At 34.3% G+C, this 23745-nt stretch overlaps 1 protein-coding gene across 1 annotated transcript in view; it reads left to right on the forward strand.

Annotated features, from left to right (window-relative positions):
• Window positions 1–5404: 5404 nt before the first annotated feature.
• The window catches only part of LOC115453761 (suppressor of lurcher protein 1-like), a 332327-nt gene continuing 313986 nt past the window's right edge, over window positions 5405–23745 (forward strand). The window contains exon 1 of the mRNA XM_037440969.1: window positions 5405–5630. The gene's annotated coding sequence lies outside the window, so the exon portion shown is untranslated. The remainder of the gene's footprint in view (window positions 5631–23745) is intronic.

A 23745-nucleotide genomic window follows, 5' to 3' on the forward strand; every position in this document is an offset into this window, starting at 1 on the left:
GGTGATTCAGGTATAAACAACAGCCAATTTGGTTTAAAAATAGGTTTGGACGTCGAATATTTGTACAAAAATAGTTATGATGAAGTGGTTAATGAACGGTAAAAATTTCATGCAGTATTTTGGGGATTTTTTATTTTTTGCTCCTACTAGCTAACCACCCCAGGTCCGGTAGCGATAAAGCGTTCTTCTTCTCGAAATAGCAGGTCTCCCAACCCTAGATTAAAACCTACGTCAAAGTATGCAAATGTGCTATGACATGGACTGTCATTACTCTGATTTGAATGCCCGTAACAACTAAAATAAATGTGTTCTTGTCTTTTTTACTTCAATTTCGAACGATCTCAAGTAAATTCTTCACGTATTCATAATTGTTAATGTTAAAGACTCATCAATGGATGAAATTTGAAAAATTTACGGATATTCTCAGAAACAAATAAACTAGATTTTTGACAACTTTTTTTTTAAGTTGGATTCCAATATGGTAACATTTATGTTTCGAAAGCGTTCATTTTAAGTGTAATATTTGTGTAAGTAAAATAAAATTACAATATTGGAGGTTTTTAAAATTAGATGATTTTAATGGGCTAGCTTTTAAGAGTACAAATACATATATTAGAAATAATCTTGGTTAGATTTTTTGTCAAGTATAAAACCATTTTTGGACACGTCCTTTGTTTCTACTTGCGTTACGATTGAGCAAGATCTAGAAAAATATAACTTTCACGGGCCGATTGACATTATATTTTGCCTAATGTTTGCCATAAATCTAAAGCTCTTTTTATGTTACCAAATGAAACCATCCAATTATGGCACACTCGGTCATTTGTCACGAATAGTGAGGCGGGACATAAATTATTTTAATCATAATTATGTTAATACATTCGTGACTGTAACATATAAGAACGGTTTGTATGTTGCGATTAGAGTAAGAATAGGTTAATTTCAAACTTAACTAGAGGTTATCTAAATCTAGCATCGCAATGGTTTCATTTTGGTTTATTACGGTATGGATAAATCCAGCTCTATTGTTATAAATGCGAGACTTGGTGAAAGTATAAGTATACTCGTATTTGGATGTTTGTTAGAAGAAAACTCAGAAATAGATCAACGGATTTGGATGAAATTTGGCACACGAGTAAACCGTGTCCTGGACTAACACATAGGCTTTTATCCCGGTGATTTGCTCTCAATAATGTATATTTTATCTGATTTTTATATAGATGGCGCTGGCGTCAAAATATCGGAGTTATAAATAAATACCTACAGATGTTTAAGGACTTTTGTAGAGGAAAGCCATTTCACGCGGGTGAAGCTGCGGGCAACACTTAGTATGGTAATCAATTAAAGAACATGTAATAAGAGAGTTAAGAGTAAAAGTTAATTGTTCATTTTTTTCCTCCTGTTTATAGTGCAGAATGGGGATCGAAAAACAGGATTTAAATTAGAAGGAAGGCATGTCAACAGCTCGTTTCGTTGCGATGCTTTCCGGAGTCGAATAACCAACGGTATTTAAGGTCCGTTGGTGTGATTGTGACTGAAATTATGGATTTGTCAATGGTTGTGTTTAGACTGTACAAAAATTCTAAGGTGACTCTGATTAATCAAAATATATCGTGGGGGAATAAACAGGAGAAACAAGTACTTTAAAACTTAGCTGAACTTAATAAAATATATACCTTAATTTTAATCCGATCTAATTCATACATTTACGTCATAATAATTCCATTATTTTTCTTTTTTATAACAGTACCTAATCCAGACTGATGAGGGGATATTAAAACCTCTGTTGATATATAAAAGAATCCTTTTTGACAATATTTAGGGACACCCATTAGCCAATGTTAATATTGCCGTATTTATCACTTTGCCAGTGACACACGATTTGCGAAAGGTTTTTATGTTCCTGTTCTATCTGGTTTCGTATTTGTACACGTTTAAATGAACATTGTTGAATAAATTTTCCGCTGTATGAACATTTTATGTGGATTTTTAAGTGACGCAACATTTACTTTAAGAGGCTTAAATGTGAGCTTCATGTCACTTGGAGATGAGTTTGTGACGTTTTTGAATGGCATGATGAAATATATTTTTCCATTCAGTCTTATAAATGTATTTCTATCTTTAAGATAAAATAGGTGGTAAGATATGCAGTAGTAAAGAAATGTTTCACCGTGACCTGTCAGCAGGAACATTATTATAGTCGGTCTTAGAAGGTTGCTTAGGATTGCAAGTAAATATTTTACAGAATTTATTGAATGCATATTTTCATAATGAAAATATGCATTCAATAAATTCTGTAGTATAAATTCTGAAGTACAGTCCCATATTATTTCAAAGGTTCAAAAAATATAACCCATATATTGACGATAGACCAATAGAGTTAAAAAAACTTCATCGCTCGCTTATTCAAAAATGCAAATTATGAGTAAAATTTAAATTTGTTCATACGCAGTGTTTTGGTTGGAACTAGCGCGTTAGGACCCAGCGACCTGTTAATTCAACCTAATATTATATTAATTAGTGGGGTGCGTGACGGCGCAGTGAAATGAGAGTCGGCTGACCCAGTGTTAAATATAAACAGAGTAACATATTTTTATAAAAGAACAATGGTGGTGTATGAAATACAATAAGATTGTGTTTGTTTCGAACGATCACAATTTACAATTACGAACGAAAGTTTGAGGGTACGCATTTACTAAAAAACATCATCATTTTATTTATTTGTAACGTGTAATCTTAAAAACTATTCAACCATAATAAAAAATAAATCATTAATAGTTGTACTATGCTTAAATGCGCAATTGATAGACTTCGTTTTATTTTGAATTTATTTACTTTTCTCTTGAAAAGTACACGAGCAGAGTTGTGAGCAAAATTCACTTGTATAAAGGTATAAAATAGTTTTTTATAAGGCAAATGAAAAGTTTTGAGACAAAAATCGCGCGCAATAGCTGTTATTATGTTTGTTAGTGCGTCGAGTTAGTGCGTGTCGGACGGAGTATAAAATAAAAAATAGCGTTAAGGTACGGTTCCAAAGATGTCTGATGCGGCGCACTATAGCTGCGATTTACAGCGTCCACTGTGAGCGATACCTACTTGTTCCTATTCGTTTGTAATTAATTCTGTATAATTCTATTCATTCATTTTTTATTTTCACATACAACTATTTTACAGTTAATATTCGACACAATAGTGTATGTTTTACTTACTTTTACATAAGTGGCCGATTGAATTCCGTATATTCCGTAGCATGAAAATATATTATCAATCTGGTTGGACAAAGCATTGAGTACACGCAGCGTACATACACACTAAGCATTAACTTGCCTATTGCTCATTGGGGTACTTCACCCACAAAGAACCATACAGAATTAGGTTTGCCTTGTGTAATAATTACAACAACGCGTCCCTGTTGTTGCCATATTATAATAATATTATATCAGCCATGTATTATATACTGTTCCACTGTTGGGCACGGGCCTCCTCTACTACTGAGAGGGATTAGGCCTTAGTCCACCTCGCTGGCCTAGTGCGGATTGGTAGACTTCACACACCCTCGAAAATTCCTATAGAGAATTTCTCAGGTATGCAGGTTTCCTCATAATGTTTTCCTTCATCGTTAAAGCAAGCGATAATTCACAAAAATTACACAGATAATTTTGGAAAAGTTAGAGGTGTATGCCCTTGGGATTCAAACCTGCGGACTTGTTCCTACTCGTTCGTAATTTCTTATAATACGTCGAGCATTGCCATACCTATTGCAGATGTATTGCTCATTGGGGCACTTCGGGCGCTTCACCCGAAAGGAACCATACAGAATTCGGTTTGCCTTGTTTAATAATTATCACAACGCGTCCCTGTTGTTGCCATAATATATTCAAATACGAATATAAACAGTGCACCGAATTTCAGAGTGAATCGTGCGTGCGTTTCTTGCATGAATGCGTTTATACACTGAATGTCGCTGCGGTAATGTTCAATAACACACCTGTACCAGTTGTGTTAAAAATATTAATGTGTATTATGAACACTGACATGCAAATGTTACTTTTGTGGCTTTCGAATTAATAAGTTGATAGCATTCGTCATTGAACTAGAGTAGAAGTTTTCGGAAAAAAAAAATTGCAGTGGCGAAAGGTAAAATTATCCCAAAAATTTACCCGGCACTTTATATATACGTACTAATATGCATGGATGCGGTCAGTAAATCGTTCTAATGCAAAATTAGATTTTACATAAAGCGAAGGCGGCAGGAATCGAGTTATATAGACCCTTCGCCACTGATTATAATTAGTTCATAAAAGCTTATTACTTAGGACTTTGTAGTTTAGTAGTTGAGAAAGGAAGTCCGGGCCATCCTTATCAAAATGCAAACAAAAAATTTCAAGAAATCACCAAAAACGAAATATTTCTGTATGTTTAAATTGTTTGCTGCACAGAACAGTTTTCTAATACCAAAACGATGCCTTACATACCACGCGTGCCGCAAACATGGTAACAGACTTCAATAACATTTCTTGCAACGCTCAGAATCGGGTCAAACGATTGTCGATCTAGGAATATCAGAAAGCGATCTTTATACCAAAGTACTTTTTAACCGTTCCTCCAATAAAAAGTAATGAGTGAACTGCCTTTGAAGTAGCAATTTGTGGGAAATAACTTTATATTTGTTTGGAGTTCTGGATTTTGCACCCGATACGGGGTTAGTTTCGCTACCATATTATTCGACGAATTTACGCTCGAAGTGCACTGCCTAACCCTTCGAGGATAAGGCGTGTTTATGTTCCGCAGTGTTGGAATTTTGTTGATAAGCTCAAGTAAACGCAATTATGTTAATTATGAATAATTACAACAATGCATTTAGCATTGTTGTAATTATTCGTGTTATGTAATTTTATGTTTCAGAAATCTTTTGCGAGGCTGTGTTATGCATTTCTTTTTTAAATTATTTATATACGTATTTGTGTACTATTTCGATATGTCTAAAGAATTAAAAGCTGCTTCTATATTTTAGTTAGTCTGCTAAAATATTATTAAATTCAACGAATCGCAATCTACGAAGAAGAGAGAATACTTAGATTCAAAATTAATCGATGAGGAGAACTAACACACACAAATCGATTGACAGAGTAATCAAAATCGTGATCTCATGTTTCAAAACCAATGCACTTTACTACATACTAGCAAAGACATTTGACTCTTGCATTCCACTCAAAAATACCTGGGAACTCGCTAAATTATTCGCATTCGAAACGCAGGCAGAGGAGATAAGTTACCAGTTGCATACCAAATCGTCTATTTACTTAACATACTAGTTTTTCAAGTATTTGTATTTAACTAAGAAAAATAGTCAAAAAGCGTAGTATAAGTGACCGTGGTACTACATTCAGTCGGCGGCGTTCGCTGCATGAGAACGGTCGTCTACGCCGTAGCCGCTCTACGCCGTAGCACGTACAGCGCGTGCACACAACTTGTTTCGAACAAATTAACTCTACTTTCTAAGTGTATTATGTAGTGATAGAGGATTTAAATAAGTAGATTTGCTAGTATCAGTATGTGTGGCATTATGGAGGGCAGTGACTAAATAGTGCACACGGTAACCTACTTAAATGCCTCGTCATAAAGGAGAGGTAAGTAATGACTTATAAATTTATATTTTACACTGTTAATCTATATTGATATATACAACTGGGGCGTATTTTATTTAATTAATTAACTGCAATTAGTGGGAAAAGGTATTTATGATAATATTTATTAATTAAACTGTAAATCTAATTTATCTTTATTACCTGTATTTAGGGTTCCGCAACATACAAGATTAAGTTAAACGGAAACGCAATATGAATCCATCATTATTTCGCTGCGAAGGACAGACGTTATAAATAGCTTAGCACGAAGTGGTTTCTGTACTGTTGCTAAGAACCTGAGCACGATCGAATTGTAATCCATTTGTATTACGAAGACAGAAGTTTTATTTGATTTTATTGAAAAATATATGTCTCAGAGGAATAGTGCGGTTTCGCTCGCTCTTTCTTAGAGCAAAGTGTGAAGAAGGTTGCGTGGCCCGGCATAGTAATATCGAGTGAGATATCTTAATATTATATAAGTATAGTTCATATTACATAGATATAAATATAAAACTGATAGCTTAAAAAAAACATAGGATTATCAATATTTTAATAACCGAACTCTTCTACATACGTATTTTTTATATTGGGGTTTTCATTAAATACAATTAATACTCTACACCACCCCAAGGTTGACTGGGAGAGAATGCCCATGGTATTAAGTCCGACTGTATACCATGTGTAAAAAGTGTAAAATAAATAAATAAAACACGAAGGAACACACGAATATTTAACACGAGCACACGAATTATTTTCATACGAAGGAGTTTCCTTTTAAAACACATTTCATGTGAATAAATTTAATTCAATATTCGAAATTCTACTATAAATGTGTTCATTTAGATAAATAAAGTAATAATAAATGAAAGTATTTCTATTGATTTATTTTGATTGGAACTTTATTTTTGTCACGAAATATGTGACCTATTTATGCGATGCGATCTCCATGTAGTCAATATAATATAGATAAACAATTTTGACTCTCCTCTGCAATAGGGGACCGGACTCATATTTGTTCTTTATTATTATTAAATATTTACGTTATATAAATTATAACACAGAAAGAATTATTTAAATCCGGTAAAAAATCAACAAGTTATAAGTCTTTTAATTTCGGTAGAAGGGGCAAGTAACAACAAACAGAAAAGAGGCGCAGTACCCACGTGTGACGTCATAGGGCATTACGACGCGTGCGAAAGAAAGAGATGAAGCGATATCCCCACTTCGCGTCCACTTCGGCACATAGTAATATTTGAAATATGAATTACGGACTCATTTTTTAACCAATTTTAATGCAGTTTTCGCAGGAGGGTTTCTTTTTCGTATTATTAACCATTACATATAGAATAATGTACAAAATCAAACACAGGCCGGTCCCCTATTGCTAAAATTACTTACTTACTTTACTAAATAAACGAGCCACTGTGTTAGGGTTCTCATTGTAGGTGTAAAGGTTTCTATCCAGTCCAGTATAAATGCAGGGTACATAACATCATCTTTTCACCGATAAATCTATTTCACGTCTTTAATCTATTGTTAGAGGAAAATAAATCTTAATTCTAACTAATAATGCGAAAGTTTGTAAACATTTGATGTTTGTTAAAAGTAAAAGCAGACACAGCTGAACGGTTTTGGATGAATTTTGGTACACGAATAGACAATGTTTTGGATTAACACAACGGCTAATTTTATCCCGGTAATTTGCTCCCGTGGGAAATAATGGGATTTTTATGTAGAAGGCGCTTGCGTCGTACTGATGGAGTTATAAATACCTTCAATGTGTTTTAGGGTCTTTTGTAGCGGGAAAGCTTTCCACGTGGGCGAAGCCACGAGCAATACCTAGTAAGGAATAAGTAAAAAAAATAGTTTCATGTAAATAAACGTCAAATCAATTTTGCCTTTTTTATTTCCTGAATAAACTTTGTATAAAATCCCAAAAATAATTAAACCCGAAACTGTTTCATCTATTTTTGGTTTCGCCGCATTTCACTGGGTTTAATAAAATAAACTTAGCTCGACAGGAATAGACTTTATGCTTCTGGGAAACTATGAATAAAATATTAATTATAGGATATAAATAATTTGTTATTGGAAGCCTCTATCGCGTGTATACGAACAGCATCGTTTCATATTTATTATTTCTTATTAGCTACTATTTGAATCTTGTATCAGGAATACATGATTATAGCTATCATATTTGATTGTTGGAGTAGTTTACCCTTAATGATGGTATAATAGCACGTAGTTTTGTAAAGAAATATAATTATATTTAGAATGTGTCCATTGACAAAGGCTTATCTCTTGACAATCGATTCTATCCAGACCCTACTCCACTTCATCTAGATGCAGTGAGTCCCGTCCTTCTAAAAAAAATCGATCACAAGTTTTCTTTGCTATGCAATATAAATTGAACGCCAAAGACAAAACACTGGTTAAGTTAAGTACCGATTAAAACGATTATTGGTATATCTGAATACCTTAATACAATATACTATGTACAACTCCGCAACTTTCACTCGAAGGGATTTCATTTTAATTAAGTACATTCATTTATTTAAATTAAAGTTCACTGAGCTAGAATTTCCTGTGAAGTTTTTGAACACGCTTCTGCTCTTTTTAGATATTCATAGCGTTTTTCTACTTTCAAATAAAATATGTACATTTTTGTGTTTACATTTAAATTTCTAGTGTTTTGTTTATTTAATTTGTTTTTAATTAATTCCTTATTGAAATAATAGTAGTTTTCGAATTTTATCGTGGTTTATATTTTAATTTTCTTTGCCAGTCTTCAAGAAACTGAATTCATTCTGCATAGAAAGGACCGTGAACAGCTAAAATAAAATAAAGATTATAATGGTAAAATGGAGGTACATATTGTAACATTGACTTTTCGGACGGCTAACACCTCAATCCGCCCCGTCACCATGAAGGCTACAAAGTCTTCCAAATAAGGGAGAAAAGCAAAGTTTTAAAAATCCGTGCTAAAATTCGAAAACTAGTTCTATTTCTATGTCTAACATTCGCGTTAATATAAAAAAAAAATGTGCACATTAATATTGTTTAGTTACTATCATTTATTTTTGGAGATTCTGAATGCTTTATCAAAAACTATTGCACAATTTCATATTTAATTGCAGGTTTCACAATGTTAATATGGAGCAGCTCAACACAGTGTGAAATTGAAAACAATATTTCTTTTTTAGTTTCACTATCCCTAGTTAGCGCAATAAATTCGACTACACACTATGGTACAACCTATAGTCTGTTGCATATCAAACTGCGAAACGAAATTTTTTAATTACGAAACTCACTTGACTGATGGCTTCGATAATGGATAGTGATAAAGCTTTATGTAATTTGTTTTTATTGCGGCCTAACTGTACTAAACGAGATAATATAGTTTGTTTTTTGCATCGACGAGTTTTATGGAAATGGCGAACCATAAACTCAGATGAACGATTTATTGTTGCATTGGATTTAGGAAGATGGTTTTTTTTACGAGCACGACAATATCTCCACCTTATGGTACGTGGAGTGGGGTCCAATAGAATCTTGACGATGAAAAATGGTTACCTCTCGACAGTCGACATAATTATGCCGGCCTGTTTGAACCGGATATACACAAGCATTGAAGAATATGTAAGGTGTCTCTGTTGGACGTTTGTAGTTAAAAAATCACGCAAAAATTACAGGATGACTAATTATTTCAGGAACGGAACCACTCGAGGCTGAAGCCGCTATTATGATATATTACAAAACCTATACACATCTATTTTTTTTTGAGACGGTAAAGTAACACCACCTGTGTTCACCTCTTTTTATATTCTCTCTATGTTACCGCTCTATCTCTCGACCATAGAATTATACTGGCAGAACTTATTGGATCTGTACTGGCTTACCCCAGTCCAGTATAAGTCGAAACAAGCCACTACTGCGGTTTTATTAACACACGTATGTACGGTCGTTATCTAGTCATATTTGTATCATACTTTTATGATGGCCTGGCAGCAAACAAAGGCTAAACACGTGATGTATTAAAACATGAGCGTGCATCTCACGGCACGGTCTCGGAGAGGTTTTATTGCTAAAAAAAATTGTAGAAGTCGTTTCATTTAACTAATTGGTTTACGATTAAATATACTATTTCTCCGAACATAAGTGAAATGGTTGTAGTCGTTGCGATCAATTTTATCATGTAATTATTTAATACTTGTTTTATAGTTTTAAAATCGGGAAAGTGCTGGTTGGAACCTATGGTTTAAAAAAAATCTAGTAGCTATTCTATAATTTTATTTAATGTGTCCATTATTTTAATATTGTGGGTGGTTAGGTAATTAGGCTATACTATAACGGAATCAAAGAATAAGATATTTCAATAAAAGCTACATTTTAATGTTAGAACAGTGTGAATACTTTGAAGCCATCGACTGAATAATTGTAAAAATCACTGACCCGAAACCGACAGAATTCGGGCAATATTTTTATTCAAAGGGCATCCGAACTTGAAGAGTGAAATTAAAAAGCGAAACAGCTATGTGGGTCAAGTAGGTTTTCGTACGAGAGCCCTTGTTTACGCATTTCAAACTATTATTCTTTTCATTCCGAGGTATATTTCTGTTTCGAAATGGAAAAATAATAAATGGTTTATAATTATGAATTAAGTAACTCATTTTCGCCTTGATAGCGTAGATGTATTACGTGCGTAGTATGACTCCGGTCTGATGTCCCGTGTTCGAATCCCGGGTCAGGCAGTGATATTGGGTTTTCTGCTCCGTATCAATCTGGACTCTGGAACTTTTACCCGATATGGCGATAGATTCGCCTCTTATCACAACATGGCGAAAAGTGTGTGCCCTGGTTGGACCTCAACCAACCCCTTCGGGAATAAACGCGTCATGTGAGATTTGTTTTGAATCATATTTCGCACGCCACATCGTTTATAATTAATATTTTCAAAACAAAATTACTAATGTAGAAAATTTACGAAAATTTGTGAATTAATTCTTGAAACTGCAATTACTTCAATTTTATTTCGGGTATGGTCTCGTAGGCAAAACGGCGAAGAACATTCATACTTAAGATTTTTTTCCCGAATCTACAACAAAGGTCTTTGCCATATTAATGAGAAAAAATAGACTAAACTCAACTTCATAAACTTGAAAACAACAAGCTCTTACTTTCACTAAAAACTGTAACACTATTTACCAAATAAAGAGTACGCGTCATACACCAAACCCGATTAATAAGTTCTTACACAACAGTTTCCAAACCAGTTATCTCGCTACCAATAACGAAACCCATCTGCAGATTCTATCAACATTATAGAAAATATTATTACAACGCAAAACAACCGATAAGTGCAACCGACACGGAGACGTGACGCAACACATTCGCAGTAAGTGGATGTGAGGCACACTTTTATCACAAATCAAGGGACGCGGCGACAATGCAAGCAGAAATGTAACATAACCGGGTTGCGCGGAATACAAAGCGGCCGTGTATTAAGAGCAGGCGAATAAACTGAAATGGAACATCAAATTAATGGTTTTTTCTTTTGCAGTATGCATGGTAAATGCAAAGAATGTCTATCAGCGGAAACGAGATCTTCGGCGAACCAGTGGTAAAGCGTCTGAAGAGATTCCTACCGGCTTCTCTTTTAGGTTTATTTACGATTGTCTTAGTTTTTGTTTTCTGTTAAATTGGTCGTGATATGTTAACTTAAGGCATTTTTTTGCCTCGGGTAACCTTTTAAAAAATTTCGCCTTTCGCTGCAACTTTCTCTGGTTTTAAATGAAAATTAATGTGAGGATTTCGAATCTTTAAAATATATGAGTTCCAAATTTGAAATTGTGCTAATATTATATAACATTTAGAGTCGCCCGCATGGTACGGTATATAAACTTCAAGTAAGTAATAGTAACGCTTCTGACTATCCCTCTAGAAATAAGGTGTGAGCTTATGCTATTTCAAGAGATGTGAGTTCTCTGGAAGTGACAGCTCGCCTCGTTCGTAATGGCTACTTGTCATGTGTACGTCAAGGGCGAGCTACTGATATGTTAGTTGGCAATGGCAGTTTCGTAACTCGTGCAGTGTAATAGGACTTAGAGGTTAGTATTGCGTATTTTCCGTGGAACTATAGCATTGATAAATCGATTGACTCGCATCACGTAGAACAGACAAAAGACTTAAATGACTAAGTGGTATAGGTATCTACATAATTTATATCTATATACGTAAACACATGCATCCATCTAAAACTGATGTGGCGCAATTATTAACTGATATTTCACTGAACTTATCTGATGGCGGAGACTATATCAGGCGCAAAATTGAGGGCCACATATTTTTTAAATTACATAATTTTTCTTAACCTTGTAATCGAGCAGAGAACCTCACGGGGTATAATTCAAGTATACCTCTTATTGTACATTTTAATAGAAAATAAGTTAACCTTTTTTTTAGAGTCGTTTAAAAATATTTTTTCTTCAAACGAATTCTGTAACGCGTAATTATTATAATAGTTGGCAGTAATACCTTTTAAAAAGTTTCCAAGACGACAGTCATCGTTTGTGATTGAGAAGGGCGTTCTAATTCGAGTTTTATGTATACTAAACTTTAATTACCAATTAGTCGATTGTAAGCATAATAAAAGTTTCCAGATTTATCGACACTTTAGTTTCTTTCTTCGCATTTTATGTACGAAATTCGGAATTTACTCCGCAATAGCGTTTTATACAATCTTTATTTCGCGGGTATTGTCTGTAGACCTTAGCAACTCTGGATGGGCAACTAATTTGAATACTGGATGGAGCGCAATAATTTTTATTAGAAAATTTTCAAATTTGTTTTAAGAGCACGTGACAGTTTTTATAAGATCGCTTCGATCGCTACCCATATACAACAGCGCTTAAAATAATTACAATTTTGTTAATTTAATGTGAAGGCAGTAGATATTAAAAACCGAGAAGGGTTTATTGGATCTCCGTAAATCTTACCAAGCCAACCAAATCATCTCGTTTTTCATCATTCATTTGAAAGTTTTAAAACCCAGTCAAGCCGTTTCATACTAAACTAGCACTTATATTGTAGAATAGATATAAACTAAAGCAATAACACTTTGGAACCTCATTTTCATCTCGTATCTATTCAAGAACTTTATCTACGTGTTTCAAATTCTCACATAGTCGTATGAATTTCAAATTGTCTTGATATCGAAGTAACGAACCAGTATCCTCAATACGTGTGAGACGCCTGCACTGTTGATTGTTGTTTATTGATTAAACAGCCTTGTTTAAAATCGATTCGGCAGTCGAGAAACAATAATTTAGCTCGGTACCTTGGATTTGAAGTGTTGTAAATTGATAATAGGTTTCCAATTATGTGTCAGTGTTAGATATAATAATGATGTATTTTTTTATTGTTTTAATATATATATATTTTAAATACTACTACTAACACAATTGACAACATATAACCTGCTGGTTTGATGATAAGCGCCAAGACTGTATTATAAAATATCAAACAGAATTGAAATGAAAAGAACTAGGTGGGATTAATAGTAGCAATTCCGACTACGAATACATGAGTGAAACCGTGTTGCTATCTACTAATTTAATATGTCCCGCATAAGTTTTAATAATATTAAAAATATAGAAAGTATGTCTCCTTTGTATTAATAATTATTGTGTTATATACAATAATTGTTTAAGTACCTAGTTTTGTGTTGAGAACAAAATAAAATTATGTGAACCAATGAGCAACTAAATCATTGAATCTTACGCATATATTTTATTTATATTACCAATGCTGTGTGTAGTGTGTAAAAAACAGCTATGATATAACGAAAACTTTAAAACTGATAATTCAATACAACGCTATTATTACATATTCTGGGTTACACCACTTCGACACCGGGGTGCCGAGTAATCCACTGTATTTACTGTTGTATTGCTACAGAACAATGTTTATGATAATTAAGCTTGACTTGTATTTTGTGTTTCGCATCGGCAGCGTGAAGATTGCTGTTTGTCTGCGTCTACAGTTTCGAGTTAATGTATTTAGAGCTACAATTAGGGCCATTGTCTGTCTGTTTTCTACAATTTTTGGAATTGAATTAACATGAATAATTGAGTCTTACTAAAATTGTTTTTGTTTGTTGAAAGTAGGTAAATAATAAATTAGTTAATACATTAAATTATACTTGAGGTGGTTTAGATTTAAATTTTTAGAGACTATTTTTGTTTTTAAATCTAATAACCACGCAGTATCCAACTTGGTTTTAAGAATTAAAATGTTTTAATCAATGGTATTCCGCATAATTAAATATCCCTTTTTATTTACCTACGGGTTATCAGGCGTCAATAAATCACCATAGTTTACACTCTCGCTCAACTTTTGCAAGTCATAAGCATGGCATAAGAAATGGGATTGGGTATTGTATCTAACATTGGTCACTCACCATACAAAGGGCAAGATGGAGCTGTTTTCTCACGTTGGTTTCCTTTTTTATTGCCTTCAAAGACAGATAAGCTAATTAGCTTACTATCCACCCTTACCATAGGTGCGGAATTCTCCTGATGATAAGGGTTACCGTCACCAATCGCCGTCGCGAATGTCGGGCCTCAGCCAAGCTGCTGCTTACCAGTGGCGAAGGCTCCATATAATCCGATTGCTACCGGCTTCCCTTTATTAGAATCTCATTATCATTAGAACGATTTGTAGACTGCTTTCATATATATAGCTATATGTTGTATAGGGTTCCATTTCGAAAAATTTCATCTTTCGCCACTGCTGCTTACCATAAAAAAAACTTATTTATCTGTGAGATACTGGTAACGTAAATGCATAAGGGTTTATTCACACAAAAAGTATACATTACGGACACAATATTATATCGAAGATATGAATGACACATGCATAGCATATATTAGTGTTGCGTGAGTTGCGACTGGCCACTCGTTGCATGTCGTACATTCAAAATAAATATTTCATACCAATATGCTGAGCACGGGGAAAAAATTATATAATATTCGTCATTTTTTCAGCTTATCTCTATTAGACGTGATAGATAAAATGATCTACGTGACAATTAGCCATAAACAAGACAGTCTGTTGGCACCAGACAATATCTGACTAACTAAGGCTAACGTAACAATGCGTTGCATTTGTAGTGTATATACATGTAGTGGATATATGTATAATGTACTTTTGGTATGTATATACCTACGCTATAGAATATGGTATAATAGTATATAAATTATAATGGACTGCATTAGTAGTCTAGTAATATTGCGCGCGTGGTATGACTACGGCTCTGAGGTCTCGAGTTCGAATGAGGCTTGGGCAGGTATACTGGGTTTAATTGTTGAATGTCAGCTTATGGTATAAAATTTGTGCCCAATATTGCGATAGACTTGCCCCCTACTACATCATAGCTCTGCTTAGCCCTTTGCGGATAAAAGCGTAATTTATAATAAATGGAGGGCAGTTCCCACCACATTCGCACAAACATTTTAATTTTAACCGTAGTGTTATAAACTGTAAGTTTGTTTTGCATAACAAGATTTGGTAGAGTCTAACGCGGCACAACACTTGAAAACTATAATATAGTTTATTTCTCACGGAAACTCGGCAACTCGTTGCTTATGAAGTAAGTTAGTGTTAAAGTTCGTAAAAGGCTATGCAACGTCTGTTAGCTGCCAATTACGAGTACAACTAGGGTTCATGCTTGATACCTTCAAGTAGTAAGTGATCTGTTAAGTCGATAGTGTTACATATCCTTGTGAATATACATCCATGTGAGAATGGAACTTTAGTGTGATGCATAGAATGGAATATAAAGTACTAGCTGCTTGCTGTTTCACCCGCCTGAAGGCGTATTCCGGGATAAAAGTCCCGGTATATTTTCCCGGGATAGAAAGTAACCTATAATCTTTCCAGGGTATTAAACTATCTTCATACCGAATTTCATAAAAATCCGTTCAGGAGATTTTGAGAAAATCGATAACATACAGACAGACAGAAAAGGGTACTTTGTTTTATAATATTTATAGATGTGAGCGAGATGAAAAAGAGAAGAGGAAATGATAAAAGAAGTTTTGGAACAATAGACAAAAGATGTTAGACTGAAAATATAAAGATGAAATTTACTTGAAAACTAAATTATAATTCAAACAAATCCGTGATTATGTCTGATAGAAGATACATATATTTTAATATAAAGCTTGTTGTTGATATGGGAGTCGGAGCTTCTAGCTTGAGTTTTTTTGGTGTTAAATTAAACTCTGAAGATAACAATAACTTTATATTTTAAAGCTTCACGAGTACGTTATATACAGCTGTGTACTTAGATAGTAATAAATAAGTAGTCGTACTGTACTAATAAAGGCTTATAGTACTTTTACATGGGAGGCATGGTGTGACACAGCGACCCACACAAGCACGTACGTGCACCATGTAGCCGTGCAAGCGTGTGTCCTTACAATACTTAAAAAAATGTTTGTTTTTTTTTTATTTTAATTTAGATTTACTCAAATGATTTAAAAAAAAGTTCAGTTGTACATTGTATACTCTATGTGAATAACATAGGGTGTATTTTACGGAAACTGTGTGGTCACGACGCGTGCAAATGCTTGTTCTATTAAAATAGGTCTTACCTATTTTGTTCGAAGATTACTTCCACATACGTTAGTTGTTATACACATTAGAAAATCGGCGTTGCATAGTACATAATATGAACTCTGACGTCACCAGTCACGAAGCGACAGAAACAAATGACCAACGACAAAGAGTTTACAAAAAAAAAATTCAATCAAGTTCAACTCGTTTTAGTACAAAGGTCTATTTGTTTTAATGAATACATTTAGGTTTATTTGTGGCCTGGTTCGCTATTAAATCATGTTTTCAAATAACATTCTGTCCTATTTGTTTCGTGGTTCGTTCTAGGTCAATCATAATTACTTTATGCAAATAAAATACAATGGAGTATTAATATTTTGAAATGCTTTTTACTTTAATATCGAGGACATATAAAAGCAATTAGATGACAATTAAGATAACTGTTGCATTGTTTTGTTTGTACAAACGTTAATTGGTTTTACTTAGCCTTGGAATCATTTTTAATTATACCAAAATATGCATATTAACATTTTGATATGAAACGAGATTTAGAATGTTTGCAAAATGTTTTTAATTTTTTATTTATAAACGAGAGCGAAAGATATTTAAATAAAGTTAATAATATTATTCATGCCATATATATTGTCCTACTGTTAATCGCGGGTCTCTTCTTCGAACTTATACCTAAGTCCACTACATTATCACAAAACTTTATATACTTTTGAAAGAGTGGCAAATTTTATTGAAAAATTAAAAGGCATGTACAATGACGTATGTAGTACATACTCGTATATATCGATGAGTATGTAGGTTTATATATGATATTTTTAAAAAGTCAAAGTTAAAACAACCAGTAACAATTAGCTCACAATTTTTCTCGAAAAATGTTCTATGTATATTACATAACATTTCTTTAATGTGTGATGATGGTCATATTACAGCTCGTCCCGAGTAACTTGCCTTTTTATTAAAGAGGACAACGCGTTGCATGCGGGTGTAAACGCAGTTTGCACAATGTGTTACCATTGCGTTTGTCTATGTTTAACAGTTTAACAAATTGAAAATTTCAAGTGTTTTAATCTTCTCCATAACTTCTACACAAGTATACATTGGATACTATATAGTTTTATTGTAAAGATATATAAAAAATATAGAGGTTAATTAAATATATTTTGTTCAGATATCGGAGTAATAACTTTTAAGGTTTTTTGTGTAGTGTAAAAATATGTATCATAACTAGTAAAATAAATTCATCTTTTTAATTAAGAAGGCTGGTAATAATAAATGATTGTCCATATTGTAATTCGGCTTTGTCAGGTGCACTAGCAAGTTCTCATTGCAGTATAAGTTTTGGTGTAAATCTGTATTATTGTAGGTACTGTTAAGAACAGCTGTTATGACATATTCACTTTGCATATGTTGGTCTTCTATGGAATTGGATTTAAATGGCATGTATTACACCGGCGAGGGGTTAAATTTTCCAGAAGGGAACCCGACACAACATATAAATACATACGTAAATAGTACCACGCATCTATCTCATAGGGGTAGGCAAAGACTATGGATTGCCACTTTGCACGATTCTGGAATACGTCTCGCGCTTCCTCCACCTTCATCAATCTTTTTATGCATTCTCGCTGATTCCGGGTACTTTTGACCTGGCTTTTATTGAGAATGTCAGATATCTGACATTCGAAGGTTCAGAGCGGTCGACCAACCACATTCGCCTTATTAACCCTCATTGTCAGTCTCCCATCATCCATCCTTTCCAAATGTCCAAACGAACTTAGCATAACATAACATATAAGTACTAATAATATACATAAATGCAATCTGTAAATCGTTGTAATGATAATTAAATGTTACATAAATTAGGAAAAGGAAGCTATCAGGAATCGACTTATATGAACTCTTCACCACTGGTAATATCTCACCAGAACTTAAACAAATAGACGTGTTTAAAAATATTGGTTTACATTTAGTACCTTCCTCCGAACAATAAAGGTACATATCATTCCACGTGATGGTTGGTATCGCTTGCTTCACACGTCATCGAAGAATGGGGACAGCGGCGTATCTCTGAAACAGTTTTATTCGTAGCGAGCGAGTTGTGATTGTATTGTTCGTTTCCAGTTTCAGTACGGGACTTAACGAATAACTTCGTATAGTTCAGTTCGTTTAGAATGGAACTTATGACTTAGTTTTCTAGGTGAAGGGTAGTTAGCGGTTTATTTTAGGCCATGATAAAACTTTTACGTCTAGACAAAATCTGTCTTATCTGGCATTTATGTCTTGTCAGTGTTTAAGTTATGCGATTTTTGTCCTTCTAAACCACATCTCTGGCAATTGTAAAAATGTCTAAGTAATGTATTTTTTATTTTATTTTATCAAGGAAAAACAAACATTTATACAGTAAATACGATTAAATAAGCACATACATAAAATTTTATAAAAATACAACCTACTACGTTCTTCACAAATTATTAACTAAGTATAATTTTCAGGTACGAGCGATTAATTTGCAATACAGATAAAAAACCAATAAAGTAAATTTATCAAGGTGTTTAATGAATGTATATTATTTTTAATGTATTGCTATATGTGAGGGTGAAGACTTGAATTTTAGTAGATAAGCGGGTCACTGTTAATACTAGAAGCTTTATCGTTAGTAGAAACACCATCCAACACCTTGAATTACAAAGTATTGTTTAGTTTTCCACTGTGCTCGCCATCCTGAGACATGAGATGTTAAGTAAATATTAGAGGGGATAGTGATGCGTCGCTTGCCTTTTATGTGGAAAAACGTTATAGAGGTCTTACTGTCCCCACCTTTTAAGCTTTAAAGAATCTGGAAGGAACTAACCAACTAAGTGTTCCGTAGAGCATTTTAAAGTATTAACAACACAAGGATCGATACGTTCACTCTTAGCGGTCGCGTGTCGCGGAATATTATTAATGGATTCTAAATTGCCTTTAAAGCATACTTCCGCACACACGTGTCGATGTTACTTTAGCAAATGGATTAAATTAATGAAATATTTTATACCGGGATGCCTCTTGATCCGCTTAATTCTGTGGTTGCTCAGTTATTCATGGTTTGAAAGACAAGAATTATGAACAAAGAGAACTGTTGAAGATATTTGCTAGTAGGTAAACGCATAGACTTTGTGTGTAATTCGGTACATGCATATCCGCTACTTTTACAAAACAAAACACATAACACCTCTATCCGCGGAGGAGTAAGTAGAGATGCAACTAGGACACCCACTATTCGCCATGTGTGTTCCGACCCATGATGTGATAGGGAGAGGACCAATCGACGTATCGGGCACTAATTACAGTCTCCTGGCGGATACTTAGCAAACAAACCCAATATCACGGGATAGTTATATTTTTACGTACAAATATATCCGATTTTAATATATAATAATAATATCAGCCCTGTATTATATACTGTCCCATTACTGGGTATGGGCCGCCTCTACTACTGAGAGGGATTGAGCCTTAGTCCACCACGTTTGTCTATTGCGGACTTCGCACACTTTCAAAATTGTTATAGAGAACTTCTCAGATATGTAGGTTTTCTCACGATGTTTTCCTTCGCTGTTAAAGCAAGCATTCATTCACAAAGCATACACACTCTACAAAAGTCCGAGGAGCGTGCCCTTGGGTTTTAGACCTACAGATATTCGTCTTAGCATTCCTTTCCACTCCCAACTAGTCTATCGCTGGTAAACACGAGATGCACGAGATTAAACGTTCAAATTCCAAAACATACAATTAATTCAGTATAGATTTTCATCTAACCAAATTAATTACTCTGCGCTGGCTGCAATACATTCATCCCCTTGAGCTTGTAAATACGGTTTTAATAACCATTAATCCGTTACTGTTATACCATTAATATTAAGGTTCGCGTAATGTGTGATAATAATTGGTGTGATCAGTTTCATGTTTAGATATTACATATTGATTTGCCCAAACACGGGTGGGGGCTTACGGACGGATTAATTGATGCATGTATATCGGGATAAAACTTCGTGAACTTGTATATGGTTAAGATAATGTATTAATATTGTCTTAATACGTTTGTTCAGTAAGTATGTATATATATACTCACGCCTTTATCTTCGAAGGTGTAGGCAGAGGCGCAACTGGTGCATACATTTTCCAGTGTATTCCGTACCATGATGTAATAGTGCGAGTCTCTCGCCATATTTGGCACAATCTTTTGACTCCGGGCTGATACTGAGTAAAACAAAATTATATCATTTTGCCTGGCCCAAGGATCGAACCTGAGAACTCAGCACTGCACTTGCGAGGAAATCGTATTATGTATTGAGTAGATACATACCTACTTTCATATCAATTCATATCATTTTATTGAGTATTTGTATTACACTTGTAGAGTGAGTTTATCTATTAAATTTCTAAGAGCTATTTTCTTTCCACCTATTTTGGAATACACTCGTTTCTTTCACCGTTTCCTTTCTCATGTATTGTTACTTTATTTTTACATGTACTTATATTCTGTATATATGAAAACAGATAAAGAGTAAATAAATATAATAAATTTGACCCCTTAGATGGTGAGAAAAATAACATTACGTATGCAGTACCCTGCACTAAATTATGACTGCGTTCGATCAACGTCTCGTTTATTCGCTGCGATTCTGGTGTTCGCGTAATGGAAACTGGTAATCTAGTGTGCAATAAGGTTATCCCTTCGGTCCGGGCAAATGGGAGTACTGCTTAATGGCACCTCGGAGTAGTCACTTATGTGTCAATGGGGACTACCCGGGTCTTGGTCGGTTAGTCAGGGTAAGAAGTTATCAGGTAACCCTGATATACATACAAACTCTAAGAACAATTTCCCCATAAAAAACTTGCGCTTATGCCAACCTTTTTATATGACCTCAATTTTGCTAACACTTTTATTACTGGAGGGGCATGTACTAGGAATAGTAGTAAAGAAAATAAAAAAAACCAGTAAATACATTCAACAAATATATCCAAATAATAGTCACACATGACCTTGCTTAGATATTATGAAAGATCTGAATAATAGTTTTGTCACACGTATTAGGAACTACGTGGGACCACTGCAACACCTAGATGCAAATATTTATGGATGACACACGATTATCTTCGTGCGGGAATCGAACCCGTAGTGTCTCAAGTCTCACAACCCGCTAGGCTGGGGCTGTGGAGCAATTGACATAAATATACTATTTAGGGGCCGTGGCCAAGATACCTTTCTACAATCCTGAACGCTAATTGAAAACAAAAATAAATGACGTATCGATAAGTTATTGCTCCAATATCTCACATACATAACTTATAATCTGTGATCAATGTTGGTATCACAGTTTCTTTAAATATTTCTATTTATGCTTATATTCAGCATACTTGTGAGATTAAAAAATACGTTAGTACTAGTAGAAAAGAATCTACGCTACGGGCCTGGGTTATAATACCTCTTTACATTTGCTTTAGCATTTAATTTACCAGCCTATAATTACTAAGTGAAAATACTTGTTCCTCGTTCGCTTCGGGCCGATTTAGATGAAACAAATAGCACAAGCCTTCTCGGAATACAGTTAGTCAGATTGAATTCCCTAGAAACTCGTTTAATGTATTTTCAGTTTAGGCTTACTTTCCATAATGGACAAAGAGCTTGAAATACAATTTATTGTAATGGTCAGTACGGTGTTAGTTTTGAAGGCGAGTTGGAGCTGAATCTGTAGGATGAACTAAAAGATTACAGTCGGCACTGATAGTCCTAAATAACGCGAGGCCCCAGGCGAAAGCAAAAAAACAAAAACAAAAGATGCCCCGGGCGGAGCAAAAAACAAGTTCCTCGATTTTAACAGTTTTAACAGATTGTAAAAAAAAGTCCTCCTAGCATCGCGTGATGTTCTTATAAGTGCGTGGTCATGGGTGGTTGCCCGGTTCGCCTCCTCCTATGGCCGCTTCTGATCTGTCAGAGACGGCCTCAGAGGAAGGCATACCTACGTAGCTACTGAGATATATTAGTTAATATTTATCAGCTAGGAAATTTCTATGATTTTCGTTTCTATACAAACGTATTATGTGAATAATTAATATGGGATTCCATCATAATCGGATTGAAAAAACTTTTTAACATAAAATTAAATTGCCTTCAAAAACCACTATAAACCAAAAAATAAACCAATATACTGGTTACCAATTTTGGACTCGGAACAAAAAACAAAAACTCCGAACAAAAAAAGAATTTTGAAAATCTGTCCATAATTAGCGGAGTAATCGCATAAACACACAAAAAAATAACATATAGCATTGAGAACCTCCTCCTTTTTTTGAAGTCGGTTAAAAAGGGTTACTCATTTGCTTTGATGAAGTAATCTTATTTCATTCCCGTCGTTCTATTTCCATTCCTCTTAAACAATTATAAGTAACTGTACGGAAAACGTGCTAGAATAAAGGGAAGAGTGACAGACAAGTTATTTCATACGACTGGGCCTTTATTCTCTATGACAGTGTAAGCTCTTAATTCTGCCGTGTTACGTTATCATCGTGAAATTAGCGTGGAATGATATTCTGTATGTCAATTTCTATTGTCTAAACGTGAAACGGTGCATTACGTGCTTGTTATGAACTGTCAAATAACGTGTGACATAGATAATAGGCCCCTGGTTGGCGAGATTATATTTTTTTCGGCTGGTGGTAAGCGGTACAACATAGATTAACAATGTACTGCGCTTGTAATCCTGAGAAATTAAATATTAAGATGTAATATTCAGCCATTAGTTTGCCTGCCTACGGAGGCAATAAGAAATACTTAGTAGTTGCGTTTGCTATAATATGCTTCAAATTGAAACACAATTTGCACATTACTAATTCATGACGGCAGATATAGGCAAGCAGTATCTAGATAACAAATGGATTAGAGATATAACTTCCATAGTAACAGATTCTCACACATGGATCACAAGGTACTTGAATATTTCCCAAAATAAATGTACGCAACGAAATAGTTCTTACTATTACGAAATCTTCTGTCTCATCTGTTTTTATTGGTCCTAATACATTCTATCAAATATTATGCAGAATTAATGATGAATCTATGAGGGGAAAAATCGTAATAATATTTCGTAAAAACTATTTCATGACGTACATTTATTTTGCAAAATACTCATCAGATACCGAGTTTAGTAGATAATTAGCATGTAATACTTATATTTTCCTATATGTCATGAAAAGTCTTCAGTCCAATATCCCCTCAAAGGCCTCAGATGGTAATAGCGGCCTTTCATGAAGACTGCATCGCTCCAGCTAAATAAAGTAGGTTCTTTTAGAGTTGTTGAAGTGTTGAAGCGCGTCGCAAGTTTTGCTCACATTGATTCATTGCTTTCGCAGTGCAAGTGTTTAAAAACTATTTAGAAAGATTTTGTTTTAGTTTATTTGTTAGTACATTGAGCGCAGTAGTGTAGTGAAAGAGAAATAATTTCTAATATGC

Source organism: Manduca sexta, chromosome 21, assembly GCF_014839805.1.
Source record: "Manduca sexta isolate Smith_Timp_Sample1 chromosome 21, JHU_Msex_v1.0, whole genome shotgun sequence".
In the NCBI taxonomy this organism is placed as follows: domain Eukaryota; kingdom Metazoa; phylum Arthropoda; class Insecta; order Lepidoptera; family Sphingidae; genus Manduca; species Manduca sexta.